Genomic DNA, 19,715 nt, shown 5'->3' with positions numbered 1-19,715 from the left:
TAACAAACGACGTATAATTTACTTTCTTCCCTGTATTTTATTATTATTTGTTGTTTCTTTAAAATATATTTAACAAACAACATATAATTTACTTTCTTCCCTGTATTTTATTATTATTTGTTGTTTCTTTAAAATATATTTAACAAACGACATATAATTTACTTTCTTCCCTGTATTTTATTATTATTTGTTGTTTCTTTAAAATATATTTAACAAACGACGTATAATTTACTTTCTTCCCTGTATTTTATTATTATTTGTTGTTTCTTTAAAATATATTTAACAAACAACATATAATTTACTTTCTTCCCTGTATTTTATTATTATTTGTTGTTTCTTTAAAATATATTTAACAAACAACATATAATTTACTTTCTTCCCTGTATTTTATTATTATTTGTTGTTTCTTTAAAATATATTTAACAAACGACATATAATTTACTTTCTTCCCTGTATTTTATTATTATTTGTTGTTTCTTTAAAATATATTTAACAAACAACATATAATTTACTTTCTTCCCTGTATTTTATTATTATTTGTTGTTTCTTTAAAATATATTTAACAAACAACATATAATTTACTTTCTTCCCGGTATTTTATTATTATTTGTTGTTTCTTTACAATATATTTAACAAACGACATATAATTTACTTTCTTCCCTGTATTTTATTATTATTTGTTGTTTCTTTAAAATATATTTAACAAACAACATATAATTTACTTTCTTCCCTGTATTTTATTATTATTTGTTGTTTCTTTAAAATATATTTAACAAACAACATATAATTTACTTTCTTCCCTGTATTTTATTATTATTTGTTGTTTCTTTAAAATATATTTAACAAACAACATATAATTTACTTTCTTCCCTGTATAATATTATTATTTGTTGTTTCTTGAAAATATATTTAACAAACGACATATAATTTACTTTCTTCCCTGTATTTTATTATTAGTTGTTGTTTCTTTAAAATATATTTAACGAACAACATATAATTTACTTTCTTCCCTGTATTTTATTATTAGTTGTTGTTTCTTTAAAATATATTTAACGAACAACATATAATTTACTTTCTTCCCTGTATTTTATTATTATTTGTTGTTTCTTTAAAATATATTTAACAAACAACATATAATTTACTTTCTTCCCTGTATTTTATTATTATTTGTTGTTTCTTTAAAATATATTTAACAAACAACATATAATTTACTTTCTTCCCTGTATTTTATTATTATTTGTTGTTTCATTAAAATATATTTAACAAACGACATATAATTTACTTTCTTCCCTGTATTTTATTATTATTTGTTGTTTCTTTAAAATATATTTAACAAACAACATATAATTTACTTTCTTCCCTGTATTTTATTATTATTTGTTGTTTCTTTAAAATATATTTAACAAACAACATATAATTTACTTTCTTCCCTGTATTTTATTATTATTTGTTGTTTCTTGAAAATATATTTAACAAACAACATATAATTTACTTTCTTCCCTGTATTTTATTATTATTTGTTGTTTCTTTAAAATATATTTAACAAACGACGTATAATTTACTTTCTTCCCTGTATTTTATTATTATTTGTTGTTTCTTTAAAATATATTTAACAAACGACATATAAGTTACTTTCTTCCCTGTATTTTATTATTATTTGTTGTTTCTTTAAAATATATTTAACAAACGACATATAATTTACTTTCTTCCCTGTATTTTATTATTATTTGTTGTTTCTTTAAAATATATTTAACAAACAACATATAATTTACTTTCTTCCCTGTATTTTATTATTATTTGTTGTTTCTTTAAAATATATTTAACAAACAACATATAATTTACTTTCTTCCCTGTATTTTATTATTATTTGTTGTTTCTTTAAAATATATTTAACAAACGACATATAATTTACTTTCTTCCCTGTATTTTATTATTATTTGTTGTTTCTTTAAAATATATTTAACAAACGACGTATAATTTACTTTCTTCCCTGTATTTTATTATTATTTGTTGTTTCTTTAAAATATATTTAACAAACAACATATAATTTACTTTCTTCCCTGTATTTTATTATTATTTGTTGTTTCTTTAAAATATATTTAACAAACGACATATAATTTACTTTCTTCCCTGTATTTTATTATTATTTGTTGTTTCTTTAAAATATATTTAACAAACGACGTATAATTTACTTTCTTCCCTGTATTTTATTATTATTTGTTGTTTCTTTAAAATATATTTAACAAACAACATATAATTTACTTTCTTCCCTGTATTTTATTATTATTTGTTGTTTCTTTAAAATATATTTAACAAACGACATATAAGTTACTTTCTTCCCTGTACTTTATTATTATTTGTTGTTTCTTTAAAATATATTTAACAAACGACATATAATTTACTTTCTTCCCTGTATTTTATTATTATTTGTTGTTTCTTTAAAATATATTTAACAAACAACATATAATTTACTTTCTTCCCTGTATTTTATTATTATTTGTTGTTTCTTGAAAATATATTTAACAAACAACATATAATTTACTTTCTTCCCTGTATTTTATTATTATTTGTTGTTTCTTTAAAATATATTTAACAAACGACGTATAGTTTACTTTCTTCCCTGTATTTTATTATTATTTGTTGTTTCTTTAAAATATATTTAACAAACGACATAAAGTTACTTTCTTCCCTGTATTTTATTATTATTTGTTGTTTCTTTAAAATATATTTAACAAACGACATATAATTTACTTTCTTCCCTGTATTTTATTATTATTTGTTGTTTCTTTAAAATATATTTAACAAACGACGTATAATTTACTTTCTTCCCTGTATTTTATTATTATTTGTTGTTTCTTTAAAATATATTTAACAAACAACATATAATTTACTTTCTTCCCTGTATTTTATTATTATTTGTTGTTTCTTTAAAATATATTTAACAAACAACATATAATTTACTTTCTTCCCTGTATTTTATTATTATTTGTTGTTTCTTGAAAATATATTTAACAAACAACATATAATTTACTTTCTTCCCTGTATTTTATTATTATTTGTTGTTTCTTTAAAATATATTTAACAAACGACGTATAATTTACTTTCTTCCCTGTATTTTATTATTATTTGTTGTTTCTTTAAAATATATTTAACAAACGACATATAAGTTACTTTCTTCCCTGTATTTTATTATTATTTGTTGTTTCTTTAAAATATATTTAACAAACGACATATAATTTACTTTCTTCCCTGTATTTTATTATTATTTGTTGTTTCTTTAAAATATATTTAACAAACAACATATAATTTACTTTCTTCCCTGTATTTTATTATTATTTGTTGTTTCTTTAAAATATATTTAACAAACAACATATAATTTACTTTCTTCCCTGTATTTTATTATTATTTGTTGTTTCTTTAAAATATATTTAACAAACGACATATAATTTACTTTCTTCCCTGTATTTTATTATTATTTGTTGTTTCTTTAAAATATATTTAACAAACGACGTATAATTTACTTTCTTCCCTGTATTTTATTATTATTTGTTGTTTCTTTAAAATATATTTAACAAACAACATATAATTTACTTTCTTCCCTGTATTTTATTATTATTTGTTGTTTCTTTAAAATATATTTAACAAACGACATATAATTTACTTTCTTCCCTGTATTTTATTATTATTTGTTGTTTCTTTAAAATATATTTAACAAACGACGTATAATTTACTTTCTTCCCTGTATTTTATTATTATTTGTTGTTTCTTTAAAATATATTTAACAAACAACATATAATTTACTTTCTTCCCTGTATTTTATTATTATTTGTTGTTTCTTTAAAATATATTTAACAAACGACATATAAGTTACTTTCTTCCCTGTACTTTATTATTATTTGTTGTTTCTTTAAAATATATTTAACAAACGACATATAATTTACTTTCTTCCCTGTATTTTATTATTATTTGTTGTTTCTTTAAAATATATTTAACAAACAACATATAATTTACTTTCTTCCCTGTATTTTATTATTATTTGTTGTTTCTTTAAAATATATTTAACAAACAACATATAATTTACTTTCTTCCCTGTATTTTATTATTATTTGTTGTTTCTTTAAAATATATTTAACAAACGACATATAATTTACTTTCTTCCCTGTACTTTATTATTATTTGTTGTTTCTTTAAAATATATTTAACAAACGACATATAATTTACTTTCTTCCCTGTATTTTATTATTATTTGTTGTTTCTTTAAAATATATTTAACAAACAACATATAATTTACTTTCTTCCCTGTATTTTATTATTATTTGTTGTTTCTTTAAAATATATTTAACAAACAACATATAATTTACTTTCTTCCCTGTATTTTATTATTATTTGTTGTTTCTTTACAATATATTTAACAAACGACATATAATTTACTTTCTTCCCTGTATTTTATTATTATTTGTTGTTTCTTTAAAATATATTTAACAAACGACATATAATTTACTTTCTTCCCTGTATTTTATTATTATTTGTTGTTTCTTTAAAATATATTTAACAAACGACGTATAATTTACTTTCTTCCCTGTATTTTATTATTATTTGTTGTTTCTTTAAAATATATTTAACAAACAACATATAATTTACTTTCTTCCCTGTATTTTATTATTATTTGTTGTTTCTTTAAAATATATTTAACAAACGACATATAATTTACTTTCTTCCCTGTATTTTATTATTATTTGTTGTTTCTTTAAAATATATTTAACAAACGACGTATAATTTACTTTCTTCCCTGTATTTTATTATTATTTGTTGTTTCTTTAAAATATATTTAACAAACAACATATAATTTACTTTCTTCCCTGTATTTTATTATTATTTGTTGTTTCTTTAAAATATATTTAACAAACGACATATAATTTACTTTCTTCCCTGTATTTTATTATTATTTGTTGTTTCTTTAAAATATATTTAACAAACGACGTATAATTTACTTTCTTCCCTGTATTTTATTATTATTTGTTGTTTCTTTAAAATATATTTAACAAACAACATATAATTTACTTTCTTCCCTGTATTTTATTATTATTTGTTGTTTCTTTAAAATATATTTAACAAACGACATATAAGTTACTTTCTTCCCTGTACTTTATTATTATTTGTTGTTTCTTTAAAATATATTTAACAAACGACATATAATTTACTTTCTTCCCTGTATTTTATTATTATTTGTTGTTTCTTTAAAATATATTTAACAAACAACATATAATTTACTTTCTTCCCTGTATTTTATTATTATTTGTTGTTTCTTTAAAATATATTTAACAAACAACATATAATTTACTTTCTTCCCTGTATTTTATTATTATTTGTTGTTTCTTTAAAATATATTTAACAAACGACATATAATTTACTTTCTTCCCTGTACTTTATTATTATTTGTTGTTTCTTTAAAATATATTTAACAAACGACATATAATTTACTTTCTTCCCTGTATTTTATTATTATTTGTTGTTTCTTTAAAATATATTTAACAAACAACATATAATTTACTTTCTTCCCTGTATTTTATTATTATTTGTTGTTTCTTTAAAATATATTTAACAAACAACATATAATTTACTTTCTTCCCTGTATTTTATTATTATTTGTTGTTTCTTTACAATATATTTAACAAACGACATATAATTTACTTTCTTCCCTGTATTTTATTATTATTTGTTGTTTCTTTAAAAAATATTTAACAAACAACATATAATTTACTTTCTTCCCTGTATTTTATTATTATTTGTTGTTTCTTTAAAATATATTTAACAAACAACATATAATTTACTTTCTTCCCTGTATTTTATTATTATTTGTTGTTTCTTTAAAATATATTTAATAAACGACATATAATTTACTTTCTTCCCTGTATTTAATTATTTTTTGTTGTTTCTTTAAAATATATTAAACAAACGACTTATAATTTACTTTCTTCCCTGTATTTTATTATTATTTGTTGTTTCTTTAAAATATATTTAACAAACAACATATAATTTACTTTCTTCCCTGTATTTTATTATTATTTGTTGTTTCTTTAAAATATATTTAACAAACGACATATAATTTACTTTCTTCCCTGTATTTTATTATTATTTGTTGTTTCTTTAAAATATATTTAACAAACGACGTATAATTTACTTTCTTCCCTGTATTTTATTATTATTTGTTGTTTCTTTAAAATATATTTAACAAACAACATATAATTTACTTTCTTCCCTGTATTTTATTATTATTTGTTGTTTCTTTAAAATATATTTAACAAACGACATATAAGTTACTTTCTTCCCTGTACTTTATTATTATTTGTTGTTTCTTTAAAATATATTTAACAAACGACATATAATTTACTTTCTTCCCTGTATTTTATTATTATTTGTTGTTTCTTTAAAATATATTTAACAAACAACATATAATTTACTTTCTTCCCTGTATTTTATTATTATTTGTTGTTTCTTTAAAATATATTTAACAAACAACATATAATTTACTTTCTTCCCTGTATTTTATTATTATTTGTTGTTTCTTTACAATATATTTAACAAACGACATATAATTTACTTTCTTCCCTGTATTTTATTATTATTTGTTGTTTCTTTAAAATATATTTAACAAACAACATATAATTTACTTTCTTCCCTGTATTTTATTATTATTTGTTGTTTCTTTAAAATATATTTAACAAACAACATATAATTTACTTTCTTCCCTGTATTTTATTATTATTTGTTGTTTCTTTAAAATATATTTAATAAACGACATATAATTTACTTTCTTCCCTGTATTTAATTATTTTTTGTTGTTTCTTTAAAATATATTAAACAAACGACTTATAATTTACTTTCTTCCCTGTATTTTATTATTATTTGTTGTTTCTTTAAAATATATTTAACAAACAACATATAATTTACTTTCTTCCCTGTATTTTATTATTATTTGTTGTTTCTTTAAAATATATTTAACAAACGACATATAATTTACTTTCTTCCCTGTATTTTATTATTTGTTGTTTCTTTAAGATATATTTAACAAACGACATATAATTTACTTTCTTCCCTGTATTTTATTATTATTTGTTGTTTCTTTAAAATATATTTAACAAACAACATATAATTTACTCTCTTCCCTGTATTTTATTATTATTTGTTGTTTCTTTAAAATATATTTAACAAACAACATATAATTTACTTTCTTCCCTGTATTTTATTATTATTTGTTGTTTCTTTAAAATATATTTAACAAACAACATATAATTTACTTTCTTCCCTGTATTTTATTATTATTTGTTGTTTCTTGAAAATATATTTAACAAACAACATATAATTTACTTTCTTCCCTGTATTTTATTATTATTTGTTGTTTCTTTAAAATATATTTAACAAACGACGTATAATTTACTTTCTTCCCTGTATTTTATTATTATTTGTTGTTTCTTTAAAATATATTTAACAAACGACATATAAGTTACTTTCTTCCCTGTATTTTATTATTATTTGTTGTTTCTTTAAAATATATTTAACAAACGACATATAATTTACTTTCTTCCCTGTATTTTATTATTATTTGTTGTTTCTTTAAAATATATTTAACAAACAACATATAATTTACTTTCTTCCCTGTATTTTATTATTATTTGTTGTTTCTTTAAAATATATTTAACAAACAACATATAATTTACTTTCTTCCCTGTATTTTATTATTATTTGTTGTTTCTTTAAAATATATTTAACAAACGACATATAATTTACTTTCTTCCCTGTATTTTATTATTATTTGTTGTTTCTTTAAAATATATTTAACAAACGACGTATAATTTACTTTCTTCCCTGTATTTTATTATTATTTGTTGTTTCTTTAAAATATATTTAACAAACAACATATAATTTACTTTCTTCCCTGTATTTTATTATTATTTGTTGTTTCTTTAAAATATATTTAACAAACGACATATAATTTACTTTCTTCCCTGTATTTTATTATTATTTGTTGTTTCTTTAAAATATATTTAACAAACGACGTATAATTTACTTTCTTCCCTGTATTTTATTATTATTTGTTGTTTCTTTAAAATATATTTAACAAACAACATATAATTTACTTTCTTCCCTGTATTTTATTATTATTTGTTGTTTCTTTAAAATATATTTAACAAACGACATATAAGTTACTTTCTTCCCTGTACTTTATTATTATTTGTTGTTTCTTTAAAATATATTTAACAAACGACATATAATTTACTTTCTTCCCTGTATTTTATTATTATTTGTTGTTTCTTTAAAATATATTTAACAAACAACATATAATTTACTTTCTTCCCTGTATTTTATTATTATTTGTTGTTTCTTTAAAATATATTTAACAAACAACATATAATTTACTTTCTTCCCTGTATTTTATTATTATTTGTTGTTTCTTTAAAATATATTTAACAAACGACATATAATTTACTTTCTTCCCTGTATTTTATTATTATTTGTTGTTTCTTTAAAATATATTTAACAAACGACGTATAATTTACTTTCTTCCCTGTATTTTATTATTATTTGTTGTTTCTTTAAAATATATTTAACAAACAACATATAATTTACTTTCTTCCCTGTATTTTATTATTATTTGTTGTTTCTTTAAAATATATTTAACAAACGACATATAATTTACTTTCTTCCCTGTATTTTATTATTATTTGTTGTTTCTTTAAAATATATTTAACAAACGACGTATAATTTACTTTCTTCCCTGTATTTTATTATTATTTGTTGTTTCTTTAAAATATATTTAACAAACAACATATAATTTACTTTCTTCCCTGTATTTTATTATTATTTGTTGTTTCTTTAAAATATATTTAACAAACGACATATAAGTTACTTTCTTCCCTGTACTTTATTATTATTTGTTGTTTCTTTAAAATATATTTAACAAACGACATATAATTTACTTTCTTCCCTGTATTTTATTATTATTTGTTGTTTCTTTAAAATATATTTAACAAACAACATATAATTTACTTTCTTCCCTGTATTTTATTATTATTTGTTGTTTCTTTAAAATATATTTAACAAACAACATATAATTTACTTTCTTCCCTGTATTTTATTATTATTTGTTGTTTCTTTACAATATATTTAACAAACGACATATAATTTACTTTCTTCCCTGTATTTTATTATTATTTGTTGTTTCTTTAAAATATATTTAACAAACAACATATAATTTACTTTCTTCCCTGTATTTTATTATTATTTGTTGTTTCTTTAAAATATATTTAACAAACAACATATAATTTACTTTCTTCCCTGTATTTTATTATTATTTGTTGTTTCTTTAAAATATATTTAATAAACGACATATAATTTACTTTCTTCCCTGTATTTAATTATTTTTTGTTGTTTCTTTAAAATATATTAAACAAACGACTTATAATTTACTTTCTTCCCTGTATTTTATTATTATTTGTTGTTTCTTTAAAATATATTTAACAAACAACATATAATTTACTTTCTTCCCTGTATTTTATTATTATTTGTTGTTTCTTTAAAATATATTTAACAAACGACATATAATTTACTTTCTTCCCTGTATTTTATTATTATTTGTTGTTTCTTTAAAATATATTTAACAAACGACGTATAATTTACTTTCTTCCCTGTATTTTATTATTATTTGTTGTTTCTTTAAAATATATTTAACAAACAACATATAATTTACTTTCTTCCCTGTATTTTATTATTATTTGTTGTTTCTTTAAAATATATTTAACAAACGACATATAATTTACTTTCTTCCCTGTACTTTATTATTATTTGTTGTTTCTTTAAAATATATTTAACAAACGACATATAATTTACTTTCTTCCCTGTATTTTATTATTATTTGTTGTTTCTTTAAAATATATTTAACAAACAACATATAATTTACTTTCTTCCCTGTATTTTATTATTATTTGTTGTTTCTTTAAAATATATTTAACAAACAACATATAATTTACTTTCTTCCCTGTATTTTATTATTATTTGTTGTTTCTTTACAATATATTTAACAAACGACATATAATTTACTTTCTTCCCTGTATTTTATTATTATTTGTTGTTTCTTTAAAATATATTTAACAAACAACATATAATTTACTTTCTTCCCTGTATTTTATTATTATTTGTTGTTTCTTTAAAATATATTTAACAAACAACATATAATTTACTTTCTTCCCTGTATTTTATTATTATTTGTTGTTTCTTTAAAATATATTTAATAAACGACATATAATTTACTTTCTTCCCTGTATTTAATTATTTTTTGTTGTTTCTTTAAAATATATTAAACAAACGACTTATAATTTACTTTCTTCCCTGTATTTTATTATTATTTGTTGTTTCTTTAAAATATATTTAACAAACAACATATAATTTACTTTCTTCCCTGTATTTTATTATTATTTGTTGTTTCTTTAAAATATATTTAACAAACGACATATAATTTACTTTCTTCCCTGTATTTTATTATTTGTTGTTTCTTTAAGATATATTTAACAAACGACATATAATTTACTTTCTTCCCTGTATTTTATTATTATTTGTTGTTTCTTTAAAATATATTTAACAAACAACATATAATTTACTCTCTTCCCTGTATTTTATTATTATTTGTTGTTTCTTTAAAATATATTTAACAAACGACATATAATTTACTTTCTTCCCTGTATTTTATTATTATTTGTTGTTTCTTTAAAATATATTTAACAAACGACATATAATTTACTTTCTTCCCTGTATTTTATTATTATTTGTTGTTTCTTTAAAATATATTTAACAAACAACATATAATTTACTTTCTTCCCTGTATTTTATTATCATTTGTTGTTTCTTTAAAATATATTTAACAAACGACATATAATTTACTTTCTTCCCTGTATTTTATTATTATTTGTTGTTTCTTTAAAATATATTTAACAAACAACATATAATTTACTTTCTTCCCTGTATTTTATTATTATTTGTTGTTTCTTGAAAATATATTTAACAAACAACATATAATTTACTTTCTTCCCTGTATTTTATTATTATTTGTTGTTTCTTTAAAATATATTTAACAAACGACGTATAGTTTACTTTCTTCCCTGTATTTTATTATTATTTGTTGTTTCTTTAAAATATATTTAACAAACGACATAAAGTTACTTTCTTCCCTGTATTTTATTATTATTTGTTGTTTCTTTAAAATATATTTAACAAACGACATATAATTTACTTTCTTCCCTGTATTTTATTATTATTTGTTGTTTCTTTAAAATATATTTAACAAACGACGTATAATTTACTTTCTTCCCTGTATTTTATTATTATTTGTTGTTTCTTTAAAATATATTTAACAAACAACATATAATTTACTTTCTTCCCTGTATTTTATTATTATTTGTTGTTTCTTTAAAATATATTTAACAAACAACATATAATTTACTTTCTTCCCTGTATTTTATTATTATTTGTTGTTTCTTGAAAATATATTTAACAAACAACATATAATTTACTTTCTTCCCTGTATTTTATTATTATTTGTTGTTTCTTTAAAATATATTTAACAAACGACGTATAATTTACTTTCTTCCCTGTATTTTATTATTATTTGTTGTTTCTTTAAAATATATTTAACAAACGACATATAAGTTACTTTCTTCCCTGTATTTTATTATTATTTGTTGTTTCTTTAAAATATATTTAACAAACGACATATAATTTACTTTCTTCCCTGTATTTTATTATTATTTGTTGTTTCTTTAAAATATATTTAACAAACAACATATAATTTACTTTCTTCCCTGTATTTTATTATTATTTGTTGTTTCTTTAAAATATATTTAACAAACAACATATAATTTACTTTCTTCCCTGTATTTTATTATTATTTGTTGTTTCTTTAAAATATATTTAACAAACGACATATAATTTACTTTCTTCCCTGTATTTTATTATTATTTGTTGTTTCTTTAAAATATATTTAACAAACGACGTATAATTTACTTTCTTCCCTGTATTTTATTATTATTTGTTGTTTCTTTAAAATATATTTAACAAACAACATATAATTTACTTTCTTCCCTGTATTTTATTATTATTTGTTGTTTCTTTAAAATATATTTAACAAACGACATATAATTTACTTTCTTCCCTGTATTTTATTATTATTTGTTGTTTCTTTAAAATATATTTAACAAACGACGTATAATTTACTTTCTTCCCTGTATTTTATTATTATTTGTTGTTTCTTTAAAATATATTTAACAAACAACATATAATTTACTTTCTTCCCTGTATTTTATTATTATTTGTTGTTTCTTTAAAATATATTTAACAAACGACATATAAGTTACTTTCTTCCCTGTACTTTATTATTATTTGTTGTTTCTTTAAAATATATTTAACAAACGACATATAATTTACTTTCTTCCCTGTATTTTATTATTATTTGTTGTTTCTTTAAAATATATTTAACAAACAACATATAATTTACTTTCTTCCCTGTATTTTATTATTATTTGTTGTTTCTTTAAAATATATTTAACAAACAACATATAATTTACTTTCTTCCCTGTATTTTATTATTATTTGTTGTTTCTTTACAATATATTTAACAAACGACATATAATTTACTTTCTTCCCTGTATTTTATTATTATTTGTTGTTTCTTTAAAATATATTTAACAAACAACATATAATTTACTTTCTTCCCTGTATTTTATTATTATTTGTTGTTTCTTTAAAATATATTTAACAAACAACATATAATTTACTTTCTTCCCTGTATTTTATTATTATTTGTTGTTTCTTTAAAATATATTTAATAAACGACATATAATTTACTTTCTTCCCTGTATTTTATTATTATTTGTTGTTTCTTTAAAATATATTTAACAAACAACATATAATTTACTTTCTTCCCTGTATTTTATTATCATTTGTTGTTTCTTTAAAATATATTTAACAAACGACATATAATTTACTTTCTTCCCTGTATTTTATTATTATTTGTTGTTTCTTTAAAATATATTTAACAAACAACATATAATTTACTTTCTTCCCTGTATTTTATTATTATTTGTTGTTTCTTGAAAATATATTTAACAAACAACATATAATTTACTTTCTTCCCTGTATTTTATTATTATTTGTTGTTTCTTTAAAATATATTTAACAAACGACGTATAGTTTACTTTCTTCCCTGTATTTTATTATTATTTGTTGTTTCTTTAAAATATATTTAACAAACGACATAAAGTTACTTTCTTCCCTGTATTTTATTATTATTTGTTGTTTCTTTAAAATATATTTAACAAACGACATATAATTTACTTTCTTCCCTGTATTTTATTATTATTTGTTGTTTCTTTAAAATATATTTAACAAACGACGTATAATTTACTTTCTTCCCTGTATTTTATTATTATTTGTTGTTTCTTTAAAATATATTTAACAAACAACATATAATTTACTTTCTTCCCTGTATTTTATTATTATTTGTTGTTTCTTGAAAATATATTTAACAAACAACATATAATTTACTTTCTTCCCTGTATTTTATTATTATTTGTTGTTTCTTTAAAATATATTTAACAAACGACGTATAATTTACTTTCTTCCCTGTATTTTATTATTATTTGTTGTTTCTTTAAAATATATTTAACAAACGACATATAAGTTACTTTCTTCCCTGTATTTTATTATTATTTGTTGTTTCTTTAAAATATATTTAACAAACGACATATAATTTACTTTCTTCCCTGTATTTTATTATTATTTGTTGTTTCTTTAAAATATATTTAACAAACAACATATAATTTACTTTCTTCCCTGTATTTTATTATTATTTGTTGTTTCTTTAAAATATATTTAACAAACAACATATAATTTACTTTCTTCCCTGTATTTTATTATTATTTGTTGTTTCTTTAAAATATATTTAACAAACGACATATAATTTACTTTCTTCCCTGTATTTTATTATTATTTGTTGTTTCTTTAAAATATATTTAACAAACGACGTATAATTTACTTTCTTCCCTGTATTTTATTATTATTTGTTGTTTCTTTAAAATATATTTAACAAACAACATATAATTTACTTTCTTCCCTGTATTTTATTATTATTTGTTGTTTCTTTAAAATATATTTAACAAACGACATATAATTTACTTTCTTCCCTGTATTTTATTATTATTTGTTGTTTCTTTAAAATATATTTAACAAACGACGTATAATTTACTTTCTTCCCTGTATTTTATTATTATTTGTTGTTTCTTTAAAATATATTTAACAAACAACATATAATTTACTTTCTTCCCTGTATTTTATTATTATTTGTTGTTTCTTTAAAATATATTTAACAAACGACATATAAGTTACTTTCTTCCCTGTACTTTATTATTATTTGTTGTTTCTTTAAAATATATTTAACAAACGACATATAATTTACTTTCTTCCCTGTATTTTATTATTATTTGTTGTTTCTTTAAAATATATTTAACAAACAACATATAATTTACTTTCTTCCCTGTATTTTATTATTATTTGTTGTTTCTTTAAAATATATTTAACAAACAACATATAATTTACTTTCTTCCCTGTATTTTATTATTATTTGTTGTTTCTTTACAATATATTTAACAAACGACATATAATTTACTTTCTTCCCTGTATTTTATTATTATTTGTTGTTTCTTTAAAATATATTTAACAAACAACATATAATTTACTTTCTTCCCTGTATTTTATTATTATTTGTTGTTTCTTTAAAATATATTTAACAAACAACATATAATTTACTTTCTTCCCTGTATTTTATTATTATTTGTTGTTTCTTTAAAATATATTTAATAAACGACATATAATTTACTTTCTTCCCTGTATTTAATTATTTTTTGTTGTTTCTTTAAAATATATTAAACAAACGACTTATAATTTACTTTCTTCCCTGTATTTTATTATTATTTGTTGTTTCTTTAAAATATATTTAACAAACAACATATAATTTACTTTCTTCCCTGTATTTTATTATTATTTGTTGTTTCTTTAAAATATATTTAACAAACGACATATAATTTACTTTCTTCCCTGTATTTTATTATTTGTTGTTTCTTTAAGATATATTTAACAAACGACATATAATTTACTTTCTTCCCTGTATTTTATTATTATTTGTTGTTTCTTTAAAATATATTTAACAAACAACATATAATTTACTCTCTTCCCTGTATTTTATTATTATTTGTTGTTTCTTTAAAATATATTTAACAAACGACATATAATTTACTTTCTTCCCTGTATGTTATTATTATTTGTTGTTTCTTTAAAATATATTTAACAAACGACATATAATTTACTTTCTTCCCTGTATTTTATTATTATTTGTTGTTTCTTTAAAATATATTTAACAAACAACATATAATTTACTTTCTTCCCTGTATTTTATTATTATTTGTTGTTTCTTTAAAATATATTTAACAAACGACATATAATTTACTTTCTTCCCTGTATTTTATTATTATTTGTTGTTTCTTTAAAATATATTTAACAAACAACATATAATTTACTTTCTTCCCTGTATTTTATTATTATTTGTTGTTTCTTTAAAATATATTTAACAAACAACATATAATTTACTTTCTTCCCTGTATTTTATTATTATTTGTTGTTTCTTTAAAATATATTTAACAAACGACGTATAGTTTACTTTCTTCCCTGTATTTTATTATTATTTGTTGTTTCTTTAAAATATATTTAACAAACGACATAAAGTTACTTTCTTCCCTGTATTTTATTATTATTTGTTGTTTCTTTAAAATATATTTAACAAACGACATATAATTTACTTTCTTCCCTGTATTTTATTATTATTTGTTGTTTCTTTAAAATATATTTAACAAACGACGTATAATTTACTTTCTTCCCTGTATTTTATTATTATTTGTTGTTTCTTTAAAATATATTTAACAAACAACATATAATTTACTTTCTTCCCTGTATTTTATTATTATTTGTTGTTTCTTTAAAATATATTTAACAAACGACATATAATTTACTTTCTTCCCTGTATTTTATTATTATTTGTTGTTTCTTTAAAATATATTTAACAAACAACATATAATTTACTTTCTTCCCTGTATTTTATTATTATTTGTTGTTTCTTTAAAATATATTTAACAAACAACATATAATTTACTTTCTTCCCGGTATTTTATTATTATTTGTTGTTTCTTTACAATATATTTAACAAACGACATATAATTTACTTTCTTCCCTGTATTTTATTATTATTTGTTGTTTCTTTAAAATATATTTAACAAACAACATATAATTTACTTTCTTCCCTGTATTTTATTATTATTTGTTGTTTCTTTAAAATATATTTAACAAACAACATATAATTTACTTTCTTCCCTGTATTTTATTATTATTTGTTGTTTCTTTAAAATATATTTAACAAACAACATATAATTTACTTTCTTCCCTGTATAATATTATTATTTGTTGTTTCTTTAAAATATATTTAACAAACGACATATAATTTACTTTCTTCCCTGTATTTTATTATTATTTGTTGTTTCTTTAAAATATATTTAATAAACGACATATAATTTACTTTCTTCCCTGTATTTTATTATTAGTTGTTGTTTCTTTAAAATATATTTAACGAACAACATATAATTTACTTTCTTCCCTGTATTTTATTATTAGTTGTTGTTTCTTTAAAATATATTTAACGAACAACATATAATTTACTTTCTTCCCTGTATTTTATTATTATTTGTTGTTTCTTTAAAATATATTTAACAAACAACATATAATTTACTTTCTTCCCTGTATTTTATTATTATTTGTTGTTTCTTTAAAATATATTTAACAAACAACATATAATTTACTTTCTTCCCTGTATTTTATTATTATTTGTTGTTTCATTAATATATATATTACAAACAACATATAATTTACTTTCTTCCCTGTATTTTATTATTATTTGTTGTTTCTTTAAAATATATTTAACAAACAACATATAATTTACTTTCTTCCCTGTATTTTATTATTATTTGTTGTTTCTTTAAAATATATTTAACAAACAACATATAATTTACTTTCTTCCCTGTATTTTATTATTATTTGTTGTTTCTTGAAAATATATTTAACAAACAACATATAATTTACTTTCTTCCCTGTATTTTATTATTATTTGTTGTTTCTTTAAAATATATTAAACAAACGACGTATAATTTACTTTCTTCCCTGTATTTTATTATTATTTGTTGTTTCTTTAAAATATATTTAACAAACGACATATAAGTTACTTTCTTCCCTGTATTTTATTATTATTTGTTGTTTCTTTAAAATATATTTAACAAACGACATATAATTTACTTTCTTCCCTGTATTTTATTATTATTTGTTGTTTCTTTAAAATATATTTAACAAACGACATATAATTTACTTTCTTCCCTGTATTTTATTATTATTTGTTGTTTCTTTAAAATATATTTAACAAACGACGTATAATTTACTTTCTTCCCTGTATTTTATTATTATTTGTTGTTTCTTTAAAATATATTTAACAAACAACATATAATTTACTTTCTTCCCTGTATTTTATTATTATTTGTTGTTTCTTTAAAATATATTTAACAAACGACATATAATTTACTTTCTTCCCTGTATTTTATTATTATTTGTTGTTTCTTTAAAATATATTTAACAAACGACGTATAATTTACTTTCTTCCCTGTATTTTATTATTATTTGTTGTTTCTTTAAAATATATTTAACAAACAACATATAATTTACTTTCTTCCCTGTATTTTATTATTATTTGTTGTTTCTTTAAAATATATTTAACAAACGACATATAATTTACTTTCTTCCCTGTATTTTATTATTATTTGTTGTTTCTTTAAAATATATTTAACAAACGACGTATAATTTACTTTCTTCCCTGTATTTTATTATTATTTGTTGTTTCTTTAAAATATATTTAACAAACAACATATAATTTACTTTCTTCCCTGTATTTTATTATTATTTGTTGTTTCTTTAAAATATATTTAACAAACAACATATAATTTACTTTCTTCCCTGTATTTTATTATTATTTGTTGTTTCTTTAAAATATATTTAACAAACAACATATAATTTACTTTCTTCCCTGTATTTTATTATTATTTGTTGTTTCTTTAAAATATATTTAACAAACGACATATAATTTACTTTCTTCCCTGTATTTTATTATTATTTGTTGTTTCTTTAAAATATATTTAACAAACGACGTATAATTTACTTTCTTCCCTGTATTTTATTATTATTTGTTGTTTCTTTAAAATATATTTAACAAACAACATATAATTTACTTTCTTCCCTGTATTTTATTATTATTTGTTGTTTCTTTAAAATATATTTAACAAACGACATATAATTTACTTTCTTCCCTGTATTTTATTATTATTTGTTGTTTCTTTAAAATATATTTAACAAACGACGTATAATTTACTTTCTTCCCTGTATTTTATTATTATTTGTTGTTTCTTTAAAATATATTTAACAAACAACATATAATTTACTTTCTTCCCTGTATTTTATTATTATTTGTTGTTTCTTTAAAATATATTTAACAAACAACATATAATTTACTTTCTTCCCTGTATTTTATTATTATTTGTTGTTTCTTTAAAATATATTTAACAAACGACATATAATTTACTTTCTTCCCTGTATTTTATTATTATTTGTTGTTTCTTTAAAATATATTTAACAAACAACATATAATTTACTTTCTTCCCTGTATTTTATTATTATTTGTTGTTTCTTTAAAATATATTTAACAAACAACATATAATTTACTTTCTTCCCGGTATTTTATTATTATTTGTTGTTTCTTTACAATATATTTAACAAACGACATATAATTTACTTTCTTCCCTGTATTTTATTATTATTTGTTGTTTCTTTAAAATATATTTAACAAACAACATATAATTTACTTTCTTCCCTGTATTTTATTATTATTTGTTGTTTCTTTAAAATATATTTAACAAACAACATATAATTTACTTTCTTCCCTGTATTTTATTATTATTTGTTGTTTCTTTAAAATATATTTAACAAACAACATATAATTTACTTTCTTCCCTGTATAATATTATTATTTGTTGTTTCTTTAAAATATATTTAACAAACGACATATAATTTACTTTCTTCCCTGTATTTTATTATTAGTTGTTGTTTCTTTAAAATATATTTAACGAACAACATATAATTTACTTTCTTCCCTGTATTTTATTATTAGTTGTTGTTTCTTTAAAATATATTTAACGAACAACATATAATTTACTTTCTTCCCTGTATTTTATTATTATTTGTTGTTTCTTTAAAATATATTTAACAAACAACATATAATTTACTTTCTTCCCTGTATTTTATTATTATTTGTTGTTTCTTTAAAATATATTTAACAAACAACATATAATTTACTTTCTTCCCTGTATTTTATTATTATTTGTTGTTTCATTAAAATATATTTAACAAACGACATATAATTTACTTTCTTCCCTGTATTTTATTATTATTTGTTGTTTCTTTAAAATATATTTAACAAACAACATATAATTTACTTTCTTCCCTGTATTTTATTATTATTTGTTGTTTCT

Source organism: Euprymna scolopes, chromosome 46, assembly GCF_053919585.1.
Source record: "Euprymna scolopes isolate OS-2025 chromosome 46, ASM5391958v1, whole genome shotgun sequence".
NCBI lineage: Eukaryota > Metazoa > Mollusca > Cephalopoda > Sepiida > Sepiolidae > Euprymna > Euprymna scolopes.
The sequence above is the reverse complement of the archived record's forward strand: the minus strand, read 5'-3'. Positions refer to the sequence as shown.